This window comes from Podarcis liolepis, assembly GCF_965112155.1.
Source record: "Podarcis liolepis genome assembly, chromosome: 7".
Taxonomy (NCBI): domain Eukaryota; kingdom Metazoa; phylum Chordata; class Lepidosauria; order Squamata; family Lacertidae; genus Podarcis; species Podarcis liolepis.
Window position 1 is genome coordinate 52,519,097 of NC_139561.1, and position 12,489 is coordinate 52,531,585.

A 12,489-nucleotide genomic window follows, 5' to 3' on the forward strand; every position below is an offset into this window, starting at 1 on the left:
CCTTTCTTTTGAGAAGCAGAAGTAAATCCCTCCTGGCTGTACATTTACTCAGTTTGTCTTTCTTTCTTTCCTAAAATACCTCCTTATTTCAACTCTTCCCAGAAGAACTGGAACACTCAGAAGCAAGGCCGTTTTCACATGAAATTATGGAACTATTCACATAAAAATTGCCATGATTAGTATGTCAGCACACAAAGTGATTTATAAAAAAATATTTATCCCCTTTTCATCAGGCTTGTTCTTGTGCCCTCAACAGCATCCTGGCATAGCACAATGTAGCAGCTGCTGCTTTCCTCATCCTTTAAATGTAAGGAAATCAAAACAAAACATCTCAAGCTAAATATCTGCCTCTTGGATTGTTGTTCAAGGATACAAGACAGCTTAAAAAGGTTGGCAAATAAAGTTGCATGACAGGTAGAAATTCAGGAAGTGAAGCTTTCCCCAATCTTACATCCCCATGCCTGGTGTAATTGCACCCCTTTCCCAAAGGTAGCCGAACAGACCCAGGGGCAGAAAAACAACAAGGCAAGGCAGCCTAATGGAAACCAGAGCAGTGGGGAAAATGAGTCAAGACTGACCCAAGAAAAAGCATTCCCTCCCCGCTTCCACTTACAGAAGCCAATTGGACTAGCAGATGAATCTTACTTAATATGGACCTGGGCCATCATTCTTTACTGCACCTGAGGGAGGCAGACTAATTTAGGAGGCACAGATTAATCTGTGTGGCACATAGTTCTGTCTTTGCTGCTCATTCACCACTCTGCCTGGGGCCTACTCACTGCTTGCTCAAACAAAGGCTGTAATGTAGCATTGGTGCTGCTGGTGTGCATTATATGACTAGAATATAGCACATGCTTGTTGCCTGGAGTAGTCAATGGTCTGGGCTGGTAGATTTTCTGTATGCTTACTCAGTTAGGGGCTGTGTTGCATTGGGAAAAGGGACTAAGTGAGACAGCCACCAGCCTAGGCCAGCAACAAATATTCATAGTTGTTGGGTGGGATGCTGGCTCAGGAAAATTGGGTGGTTGTGGTGGGGAGGTATGTAGGGTGGCCACTTCTCACATCATCCCCAAAAAGGAACCACATCATCACCACCCCACCCAGGACAAATGAAGACAAATTTGCATGAAATGTGACTGTTCTAATTTAAAAGTGTAGTAGCAGATTTGGAAATAATTACTATAATTTAAATAGAAATTTCTGTGCCTGCCCAGGAAAATAGCCTGGTGTTTTGCCATCACCCCACCCCCAGTACAGTACCTGCTGCCTTAGAGCGCCACGTCCACCTACCAAATAAGAGTAGCTGCATGTACATGTCAAAAGTTATTTAATTGTAGTACATATCAAATTGCTTTACTGCTGCTTCCCATCTATCCTAGCACCTTTGGACACTGGAATACTGAAAGCTTAAAATGTGACTTAACAACTGAGTTCAATCCTGCTGCATATTTTTTCTTTGCCTACCAACAACAAAAAAGTGCTAGACAACTTTAAAAAGAAAAGAGTTTGGGGCTGAAATTTCAGTGAATTGGCCTGGAATTGTTCCAGTTCTAAGGGGGCTAACAGGCCGCCTTGTGGCAATAGCCCTGCAGTCCTAAACTAAGCTGAGGCAGTTGCCTGAGGCATTTTTATTGATGTATTATTAATTTACATACTGCTTACATGTCAAAATGATGTTGGTTTGGCCTCCTGTCAAGATATATATATATATACATCCCTCTACCAGGTTCACACAGCTTATCTCCCATTCTGTATCTATCTATCTGTCAATCGACCGATCTCTGAGCATATGGATTGGATGTCGCCCACCCTGTGTCCGGTTTTTTAAAATTATTTCACCCACTTGCGTTTTCCCTCCCAAACCCATACGGGAGACGGAGGAGACTGGCCACGTGAAGAAGGTTTGCGTTTTGCACCTACACATCAGCGGACATACGAAGGAGAGGAAGGGAAAGGCGGGTGTGCCTGCTTGCATATACGCACACACACATCTCTCTCTCTCTCTCTCTCTCTCTCTCTCTCTATATATATATATATATATGTACACACACACAAACGGCGCGCTCTTGCCTTCCTCTCATTCATTTACACACACGTTGCGCCCGGGCGTCTCCCTCCGCCCCCCGCCCCTCCGCCGCCGCTCTGTGGCTCCGCCGGGTCACGTGGCCCTGCCCTCCCCCGGCCAACCCTCCGCGCCTGCCTCCCTCCCGGGGCTTGAGAAGCAGAAGTGGGGAGCCTTCCTGGGGCAGCAGGCGGCGAGGAGCAGGGCGGGCCGCCAGCGACGACCGAGCGAGGGGGACGACTCCGGCTCCCCGCCTCTGGGACTGAGGCGCAGGTGAGGGGAGACGCCGAGGGAGAAGGAAGGTACCCCCGCACTTACTTACCCTCTCCTCCTCCTCCTCCTCCAGCCCCACCGTGCGGAGCCCTCTTTCCTTCTCCTCGCCCTAGATTCGCGGATTGGGGCGGCGGTTCCTCACACCTCCTTGCCTTCCTGTCCCGCCTCACTTAGTTATATGGCAGATATTAAGAGGTGCGGGGCGGGTTGAGGGATCTCCTCCATCCCAGCTGCGGGCTCTCTGTTGGTTGGTTTCTTTAAATACTCACTACTACTACCGTAAAGATACTGTCAGGGAGCCTTACAGTAAATGCAAAGAAGTTTTTGTTGTTTTTGTTTTTACGGAAATTTAGAGAGCGTGAAGCAACAGATTAAAAACTGGCCGCGATATCAAGGCTGTGTACGTGTTCTGTGGGGTTATTTCGAGTGCTTTCCTTCCAACCCGAGACAGGTTGTGGTTACTTCGACATCTTTTTTTCTCCTTCCTGCCGCTGACCCGTTGTTGCCCACTAAGTGATAGCGCTGGGGATCAGAAGTTGCCCGGAAAGACTCAACCAGGGAAACTGGTTGGCGTGTCTCGGCTGTGTAGGGAACACGTCGTTCTGCACATGCTCTACGGGCACTCACTTGACAGCCTTGCTATTACTGCAATTTATTCATTAGACTTATATCACATGCTTCCTCTCAAAGGACCCCAGGGCGGCATTCATCCTTAGACAAGTTGTGGCTGCTTTGCATCTTCTTCCTCTTCAGTTCACACCCCCACTCTTTTTAGGACTTCACTACTTAGTGGATTAAAAAGGTGTTTAGTCTTAAATATGGCTGGAAATGCCCTTTAACTTGACGCCTGGCAAGGCTGGAGGGGAGCTAAGTTTATGCACATACTCTGGGGCACTTCCTCCCCCCCCTTCCCCTCCTCCAGCTCTGATAGAAAGGAACTAACATTGCACATGCTCTTGGCCACTCTGTTATATTAAGGTTCTGCACCTCCACCACTTATCCAGTTTCTTAAGGTCTTCCTTGGAGGCTTTGCTCAGGGTAGCTGAGGACTTTATCTAGATGGGACTTTATCTGTAGCAGCACTTCGTTTTGTAGAAATCTTGCTAGCAGGCCCATTGGGCCACCTAACTACTTAGTCTCAGGTCCCTCCTTGCTTAGTCTAAATTTACATTTCTTTGCACAGACTTTTTAACACGGAGATTGTTCCTGGAAGAGTGCTGCAGCTTATTTTCTTTAGCTTTTTGTTATATATTTTTTCAACTTCTCATTACTTCACCCTTTGCCATTTGCCTTTAGTGTCGTTGAACAGAAAGGCAACACATCAATAGGTTTTGTAATAAATCAGTCTTCCTCTGGGGAGCCCTGACTCTTGACCCAGTGGACAACCTTGCTTTTGACAAACTGACTAAGGACTCTCTGCTTCATTTGCTGCCACCTCTGTCTCACTGAAGAGTCTGCTGCAAAAGAGGGAAGGAAACCAGCTGTCCGCCCTCCCTCTCCCCCCCTTTACTTTCCCCCCAACAGAGAGGTGGGTGGGTTAGTAACAGCACCAATTTAAATGTAGAGTGAAGGAAGGAAAGGTAGTGGTGTGAACAAAGAGGTGAATCTGGGTTCAGAGAAAATGTGTGTGTGAACCTTGTAGGAAGGAAACATATGTTTATCACTATTTCAAATGTATGAACATTGTTTTAAAGTTGAAAAGCCAATTTTTCATGCTAACCTAAGTCTCTGGGTTGCCCCTGAAAAGGAAGGGGTTTCTATAGCCTCCCAAACTCCCTCAATTTATGTTGGGTTAGGGAAGGGGATTTGTCTGGGAGCAGTGGATGCTTCATACAGCAGAACAGAAGGAACAACTTCAGTAGGGTATTTTTTGTTGTCAGTTCAGTATATGGTCATCTTCATACATGATATTGGATGGAAAAAGTGAGGAATGCTAAAAAAAAGAGGATTATTTGCATTGTGAGGAAAAAGGAAAATTGATGACAAGCAGTGCAATCTTACGCATGTCTACTCCAAAGAAAGTCAGTCCTAATGAGTTCAGTGGGACTTTCCACCAAGTGTGTAGGATTACAGTATGTATAATATCAAATACTGTACACCAAGTATCTAAGAACTGCAGTGCTCTTTCATGGGGCTGCTTTGATGCTGAAGCAACTGCCCATCTTCTTGTGCTCCCCACCTCCCTCTTTTACTACCTTTGATTAATAAACAATTAGAGTAGCTTTTATTCTGTCATAATCTCTAAGGCCAATCAAAGATGCCTGTTTTACCATATGTATGCCAGGTTCAAACAAGAAGGGGATTTGTAATTTTCTCTTCTTGCTGTTCTTTAGGTCTGTTCTTTACATTTCCTAAAGCCTGATAAATCAATGAAACTTTCTACATCTTTGGGACAATTAGTTAGGGTACTTGTGTTAAGCAACTTCTTATGTTAGTAGTAGTACACTTTAAAAAATGTAGACTAAAACTGTGTGTTCTCAAATTGTGTCGCTCAACATGAATTCTCATGGGTTATAAAATCAGATAGATAAAGTGATCTTTCTGGACCATCTTCTCTCTGTGTATGTTCATTATATGGTTTTGAGTTACTCAGAGCTGATAGCGGGTTTCAAACAATAGTGAAACTGGTTATAGATACTGTTTTATTTTCATTTATTTCACATGGTTGTTGTTGTGTGTATAAAGTTGCGTGTCTACAACAAGTCCAAGGACATAGAACATGCTGATCAGAAGAAAAGGAGTGTAAATGATGGTAAAAAGGTAAAGGTAAAGGTACCCCTGCCCGTATGGGCCAGTCGTGCCTGACTCTAGGGTTGTGCGCCCATCTCACTTAAGAGGCCGGGGGCCAGCGCTGTCCAGAGACACTTCCGGGTCACGTGGCTAGCGTGGCGAAGCTGCTCTGGCAAGCCAGCACCAGCGCAGCACACGGAAACGCCGTTTACCTTCCCGCTATAAAGCGGTACCTATTTATCTACTTGCACTTAAGGGTGCTTTCGAATTGCTAGGTGGGCAGGAGCTGGGACCGAAAGACGGGAGCTCACCCCGCCGCGGGGATTCGAACCACCGACCATGCGATCGGCAAGCCCTAGGCACTGAGGTTTTACCCACAGCGCCACCCGCGTCCCTTATGTAAATGATGGTAACGAAGCTTTATTTAATAAAATACAACTGGAGAGCTTCATAATTATTACACCTTACACATTTTGTGTTTTGAAGGGCATGGCCAGATGGGAGCTTCCTGTGCTTTTGATTTCATGTTTTAGTGCCCAACTAAGCATATGGAAATAATTTCCTTTAAGGCATTTGCAACATGACAAAGGAGATCTGATGGGTCATCCTGTAACACTGGTCCCAAGACTTTGGGATAGCAGCAATACATGACTGAACCCTTTGATGCTGAACTTCCCGTGCCAAGATGTGTTGTATGAATAATTTATTATATTGTAGCTAGGTAACCCACATATACAAACCCTGGTGCTTTGATGTTCTAGGCTTGGTACAAATAAATATCAAGGACCTAATTTTACATGGTACAGTGGTGCCCCGCAAGACAAAATTAATTCGTTCCGCAAGTTTTGTCGTCTAGTGAATTTTTCGTCTTGCGAATCACGAAATCCCATAGGAATGCATTGAAAATCAATTAATGCGTTCCTATGGTCAAAAAAAGTCCAAACAAAGCCAAATTTGGTACAACAACAGTTTATTAACTGCTCTTTAAAGTCACACATACTGTAAAGAGCAGTTCAAAAATTGAAGGGAAAATAAATTAACTTTATAAACAAAACATGTCTTTGTTTTTAGACAAAGAAAACAAAGTCGCGAGACGTTTTCGTCTTGCAAAACAAGCCCATAGGGAAATTCGTCTTGCGAGGCAAATCGAAAACGGAAAAACCTTTCGTCTAGCGAGTTTTTTGTCTTGCGAGGCATTCGTCTTGCGAGGTACCACTGTACTACTAATTCATCTGAGTTACCTGTGGGCTTATGCATCATATCCAGTTTCACTGCTGATGTATAACATCCAGCTGAGCTACTGGCTTTCAAATTGGTGTTTGGGCCTTGCATAGGCTAGGGGTTTCTGACTTGAGAGACAGGGGAGGCAGTTTAACTACACACACACACACACACACACACACACACACAAATCCTCTCAATAAGGACTCAAGACAGAGTTCACTTGATGGTTTTTGCTAGCGAGAAGTGTGTACTAACCATACTTCCCTGGTTTTGACTTCTTTGGAAGTTCACATTATTTGTTTAGACTAATCTGATCCACACTTGCACAAGTTTGTTAATTGATCTGTCATCCTTTGCAGATAGTTAACTTTATTTGCAGGCTAGGCAGAGAAGATGGTTGTGTAACTCAGCTGTGGCCGCTAAGAACTCTTCCAGTAATTATCTAGGGAAATCTCTCCCTAGCTGCATGATATTTCCAGGTTCCAATGTAAATTAGAGCAGACTGTAATAAAAGCCAATGTAGTATTCCAGTGGTGGATCAAACCTATTATATTTTACCTGCAGAATTTCAAGATTCATAATTTAGTTTGTCTTCTTTTGTCATGCACACTGAAGGGTTTTGAGAATGTTTCAGACAATAATATTCCTGACATTCATAGATCCAGAGGCTTTCCACATAACCACTGACTATTTTTACTTCTTGTTAAGTCCTGGCCACAGAAAATTTTATATTTTTATCCTGGCTGTCCTGTAATTGCTTCTCATTGTTCCATTTCTTGGTATTGCTGGCTGCCACTTCTTCAGTGCCTGTTAGTTTTATCTATTTTTTGATGCCATATTTTATTTTCAACTAAGAAATTCTGCACAAACAATTATGTGTTATATGCCCGGGGTTTAGAGTGTAGGCATCACTTCAGGTGCTGAATACATTTATCTGGCGTGCTGTGCAAACAAATAGGCATAAAACCTCTTGACTTTGAAGGATAAAGTCTGCTGTGTAGGAAACTGCCATAATGAGTAATTATGATTTGTTCCATTGGATTTGTTCCAGCAGCTCAGGACCAGGGAGGGCAGACTTCATGCTTGCTGGATCTACTTTTGTGTTTCACTGGGACTCAAAGATCTACCAGCTGGAGCACGGTGCACAGGATATACACTAAAATAAAAATAAAGAAGAAGAATTAAGTGCTCTGAGCTGCTGCTGAATTCAGGGATCTGTTCTAAGTACCAGAACTGAGCTACCCTCACAGTCCTTCCACACAAAACTCTTATTATGGTTCCCTCAGGCTTTCTTCATTCTAGCAACCTAATTTGGACAAGAGCGCAGGGAAAGAGTCATTTTATTGGTGTTCATGTTAAACAGTTGAGAGTCAGAAATCCTTGTCTGTGTACTGCACATCATCTAGAGATCAACAGTACCAGTAGCCTCTGTTAAGATGGTGTTTGTCCCCAGGATTTTGGTAATGCAGCATTTCTAAGATCCTTGCAAGAGTAAGGATGTGGAACACTGTGATATTGGAAGACACAAGATTTACCCACCAGGGAAGAATGGCAGATGAAGTTGATGGACTACATGGAATTGGCGGAAATGACTGGCAGAATCCGAGACCAGGGGGAAGAGTCGGTGGAAGAAGACTGGAAAAAGTTTAAAGACTATTTACAGAAATACTGTAAAATTAATGAATGTTAGAAAAATGTTGGAATGAAGTTACAGTGGTGCCCCGCAAGACGAATGCCTCGCAAGACGGAAAACTCACTAGACGAAAGAGTTTTCCGTTTTGGAGGTGCTTCGCAAAACGAATTTCCTATGGGCTTGCTTCGCAAGACGACAATGTGTTGCGAGTTCCTACTGGTTTTCTTTCCTCCCCCCCCCTTTTTCTAAGCCGCTAAGCCGCTTATCAGCTGATCCGATCAGCATATAAGCTGCTAAAAGCCGCTAATAGCGCTAATCCGCTAATCCTTCAATGGGCTTGCTTCGAAAAAACCGCTAGACGAAGAGAATCACAGAACGGATTCTTTTTGTCTTGCGAGGCACCACTGTATATGGCTTTAGTAGAAATGCTATAAGGAATTAAGTATAAATAGATTAATAGAGCTTTAAAGGGAAAAATATGGTTAGAATGTGTTAAGACAATTATAGGATAGAAAACAGAGGAAGATGGAAAGGAATTGCTGAAACAATTAACAGAAGTGGAATACAAAAAGGGAGGTGTGAGGAGGTCGAGGAAATAAGGGAAAGAAAGATAAGATGTTGAAATTGGATTGTGTTTTAAATGGTTTTTGTTTTGTTTTGTTTGTTTCTTTTATTTTGTATTGTATTGTATGTTTTTTCTTTTTTGGTTTTTTGTAGTGTTGTGTTTAATTTGTTGGAAATATAATAAATATTATTTTTTTTTAAAAAGGATGTGGAACACTGTGAGTAGCATTTGTTGAGGTTTGGTTCATATTTTCCTTTTCCACCAGTCAGCAAGGTGAAAGTTAAAATGTCAAAATACCTCTCACTTTATTCTTTGCAAGGCAGTTAAAAAAGGTAGCAGTGTAACCCATCCTGGACCTGGAGGTGTGTTTCAACTACAACCCATTTGCTCATAGCTATTTTTGGGGCAAGATGGTTGAGAGGATGGTAGACAGCTTCTGGTGTACTTGGAGAAAAAGCATTATCTGGACCATTTTTTCAGTCTGGCTTTAGGCCTGAGTTTGTCACTGAAACTGGGAGACAGGTATCAGGAACGTAGCCCTGTTAATTCTCCTTGAACTCTGTTGCTTTGATTATATTTGATGATGGTATCTTCCTGGAATGCTTCTGTCAGCTGGGAGTGGGAGTCATGGAGCTATGGTGGCTCTGCTTTCACTCTTCCCTATAGGGTCATTTCCAGAGACTAGCATCGGGAGACCCCCTGATTGGTCCCTTGGCAGTTATGCTGCAGGAGTCCTGCAGGGCTCCATCTTGACCTTTGAGTTTCTTAACATCTACATGAAACCTCTGGGATAAGGTATTATTCCATAAATCGTGAGGCTGAAATGCTTAAAAGATCACCTTTCTCTTCATCTGCTAGCCCAGGTTTTTAAATCTGCTGTGGAGGACCGTGTCATCCTGCCAATGAGGGAAGCCCACTGTGCAGTGATGGGGATCAGACCTTCTCAGTGGTGGCACCTTGCCTGTGGAATTTTCTATACCTGCAGGATAGGAAAACCCTCATCACTGAATTTTTGGTGGTGTATTAAGACACTTCACTCAGGTCTTAGGAGCAAACAGATGCATTTTAGGGCAGATGTACTGATGCTACCTGCAGTGTTGTATTTTGTAGTGTTGCATTTTGACTATTGTTTTAAAGTAATGATTAAGGTTTCAGATGGTTTTTAAAATGTATTTTAAGTATCCTTTGTAAACTTCTCTGCAATCTTAACAGATGAAGGACAGTTTAAAAGTCGAACAAATTGGAATTGCAGTTAATTTATTCACTGTTAGAATGATAAACTACAAGATGCAATTCAGCCACATGTTATGTTAGGAGCAAATTGAATAAAATACTTCCATTAGCTTTTACGTTCTTTTCTATCACCTTTTTTCTTTTTCAGATTTCTTCTTTCCCCCATCCTTTTTTGTGTAATCTAGGGTCTTTTTTATTGATTATTGGAGAATCTGAAAGGGCTATTGAACACATATGTTTCTATATATGTAAGTAGCTACCAGCATGAGTTTGACCAAACTGCGGGAGGCAGTGGAAGACAGGAGTGCCTGGCGTGCTCTAGTCCATGGGGTCACGAAGAGTCGGAAACAACTAAACAACTAAACAACAACAACAAAGTAGCATTGATTGCTTTGTTATACACAACTGCTATAAGATACCAGATATATGGTATATTGTAAACTTAGAAATAAAAAAAATAAAAAGTGAATAAATTAAGGAAAAAATTAAAAGGTTGAAATATTTGTGTTTCTAGAGCAAGATGGTGCTTTAAAAATTTCTAACTATTAACAGGCAAAAAGAAGGAGTTAAGCCGAAGATGAGGGCTATGAGAAGGAAAACAGGTATTGGGGCCTGGTTATTAACAAGGAAACTGAAACAAGAAGCTTGTAATAAAAAGTAGAGGGCAAAAAGGCTGAGGGGAAAGAACAGTAAGGCAGATGCTGCTGTTTTTGGCTGAAGTTATTTTTGGGCTTTGGTTGAAGACGTTTTCCCAATCCTCTTTGTGTCCTGCTGTTGGTTGGTATGTATAGTATGATTCCAGAGGAAAGCTTGATAGTTATTTCTTTCTACTGTTTTTCATGAAGGAGAGCAGACTTGCTAATATTTGTGCCATGTAAGAAAAAACAGGAGAGGAGAGACCATAATTCACTGGTAATTCACAAGGTTTGAGTTTCAACTTTGCAATTGTATGGGTGTGGCAAAATAAAGAAATACTTCAAACTGGTAAATTTTACTATGCCAACTAAGTCCAAAATCTTATACCTTTTTATTCAGAAGTAAGCTCTTCTGGATGCAGTGAACCTTGTCTCCTGAGTACATATGGATTTAATGGCATTGTGGGTTAATTGAACAGGTTGTCATTTTAAAGTAGTGTAACCATTTACAGTATTCATGATTGACAGAGCATGTTTGAAATACTGGAATGGGAAGCTTAGTTCCACGCTTTTTCAATATTTTACCAGTTAATCCATGGATTACAACTGCTACTTCACTGACACTTCATAAGAGCTTGCTGTACATTCAGAATATTAAGCTGAGCATGAGTAAATTTATAATTTAAGAATCGGAAGTCTTGTTAGCCCAGCAGTGGAATTGATGTCACTATCACTTTGCATTTCAGTTCCTCATTGTAAAAAATGGGGGTGGGGGAGTTCACCCTCAAGGTGGTTGTAATACAAGGCTTGTTTCGATGTTGCCATTCCATTCTTATTTTTTTCCTTTTTCTTCCTAGCTGTATGCCACAGTTGAAGTGCAAATGTGTTCTTTTTCATTTCCAGATGCTTTCCAAAATCATGAAATAATCAAAAAGCAAGGTTGAGTCATTGAAAGAACACTTGCAATTAAGAATGCAATCCTATACACGTCTACTCAGCCTAATTGAGTTCAGTGGGATTTACTCCTGGGTAAATGTATACGGTATAAGGGATGCGGGTGGTGCTGTGGGTTAAACCACAGAGCCTAGGACTTGCCGATCAGAAGGTTGGCGGTTCGAATCTCCACGATGGGGTGAGCTCCCGTTACTTGGTCCCTGCTCCTGCCAACCTAGCAGTTTGAAAGCACATCAAAGTGCAAGTAGATAATTAGGTATCGCTCCGGCGGGAAGGTAAACGGCGTTTCCGTGCGCTGCTCTGGTTCGCCAAAAGCGGCTTAGTCATTCTGGCCACATGACCCGGAAGCTGTATGCCGGCTCCCTCGGCCAGTAAAGTGAGATGAGCGCCGCAACCCCAGAGTCGGCCACGACTGGACCTAATGGTCAGGGGTCCCTTTACCCTTTACCTAAATGTATACTGTATAGGATTTCAGCCTGGATGATATAGTTTAGTCTTAACCATGAATCAGTAATGCTATGCCACATGCTTCATTTAATCCAGAGTACTAAACCTGCTATGGAAGAAGTTGCTTGCTCTTTATACACTTTCACTTGGCAGAAAGCTTTGCACCGTGTCCTTTTCCTGTTAATAGCTATGTTGCAGCTATGTTGAGTTGAGTGAATGGGTTACATTTAAATGTATGTTAGGGCCAAAGTAGAAATAATGTTGGAAATGCTACATCTCCGTTTGTTTATACTTTTGCAGATCAACAGCTGCATATGGGGGCAGATGAGAATTTAGGGGTAGGGTGGGGGGAACCATTTCCCAGCACTATTTCTCCATTGGAAATTGACCTCCCCATAGTTGATTATTTCCTATAAGGAAAAACATCTACATTCATGTATTTTTTCCTCTTAAGAGGATTAATAGCTTCAGTCTGGGCTGGGGATTTCCATCAGGAAAATGGTGTGGAGGGGTAGAGTTGAACCAGTTTCCCCACTGAATTGATATACATTCGCACATCTTAGTCCTGATCACTATTTGATTCTTACTACTATTTTTAGTAATCGCTACTTAAAGGAGGCATTGCTAATTTGAAGAGCTTGATGTTTGCTTGATATAAGAGGTAGATGGTAATTAATTATATCACTGTTTCCCATGCAAGCTTAATTGAAATTGACGGATAGCTCAGTCCGTA

At 42.3% G+C, this 12,489-nt stretch overlaps 1 protein-coding gene across 4 annotated transcripts in view; it reads left to right on the forward strand.

Annotated features, from left to right (window-relative positions):
* The first annotated feature begins 2,181 nt into the window (after positions 1-2,181).
* Positions 2,182-12,489, forward strand: part of PLCG2 (phospholipase C gamma 2) — a 65,771-nt gene continuing 55,463 nt past the window's right edge. The window contains exon 1 of one of the 4 annotated variants that reach the window (XR_014528781.1): positions 2,182-2,335. The gene's annotated coding sequence lies outside the window, so the exon portion shown is untranslated. Of the gene's footprint in view, positions 2,365-12,489 lie in introns of all 4 variants that reach the window. The other 3 variants (XM_083514918.1, XR_014528782.1, XM_083514917.1) reach the window with 3 other exon arrangements.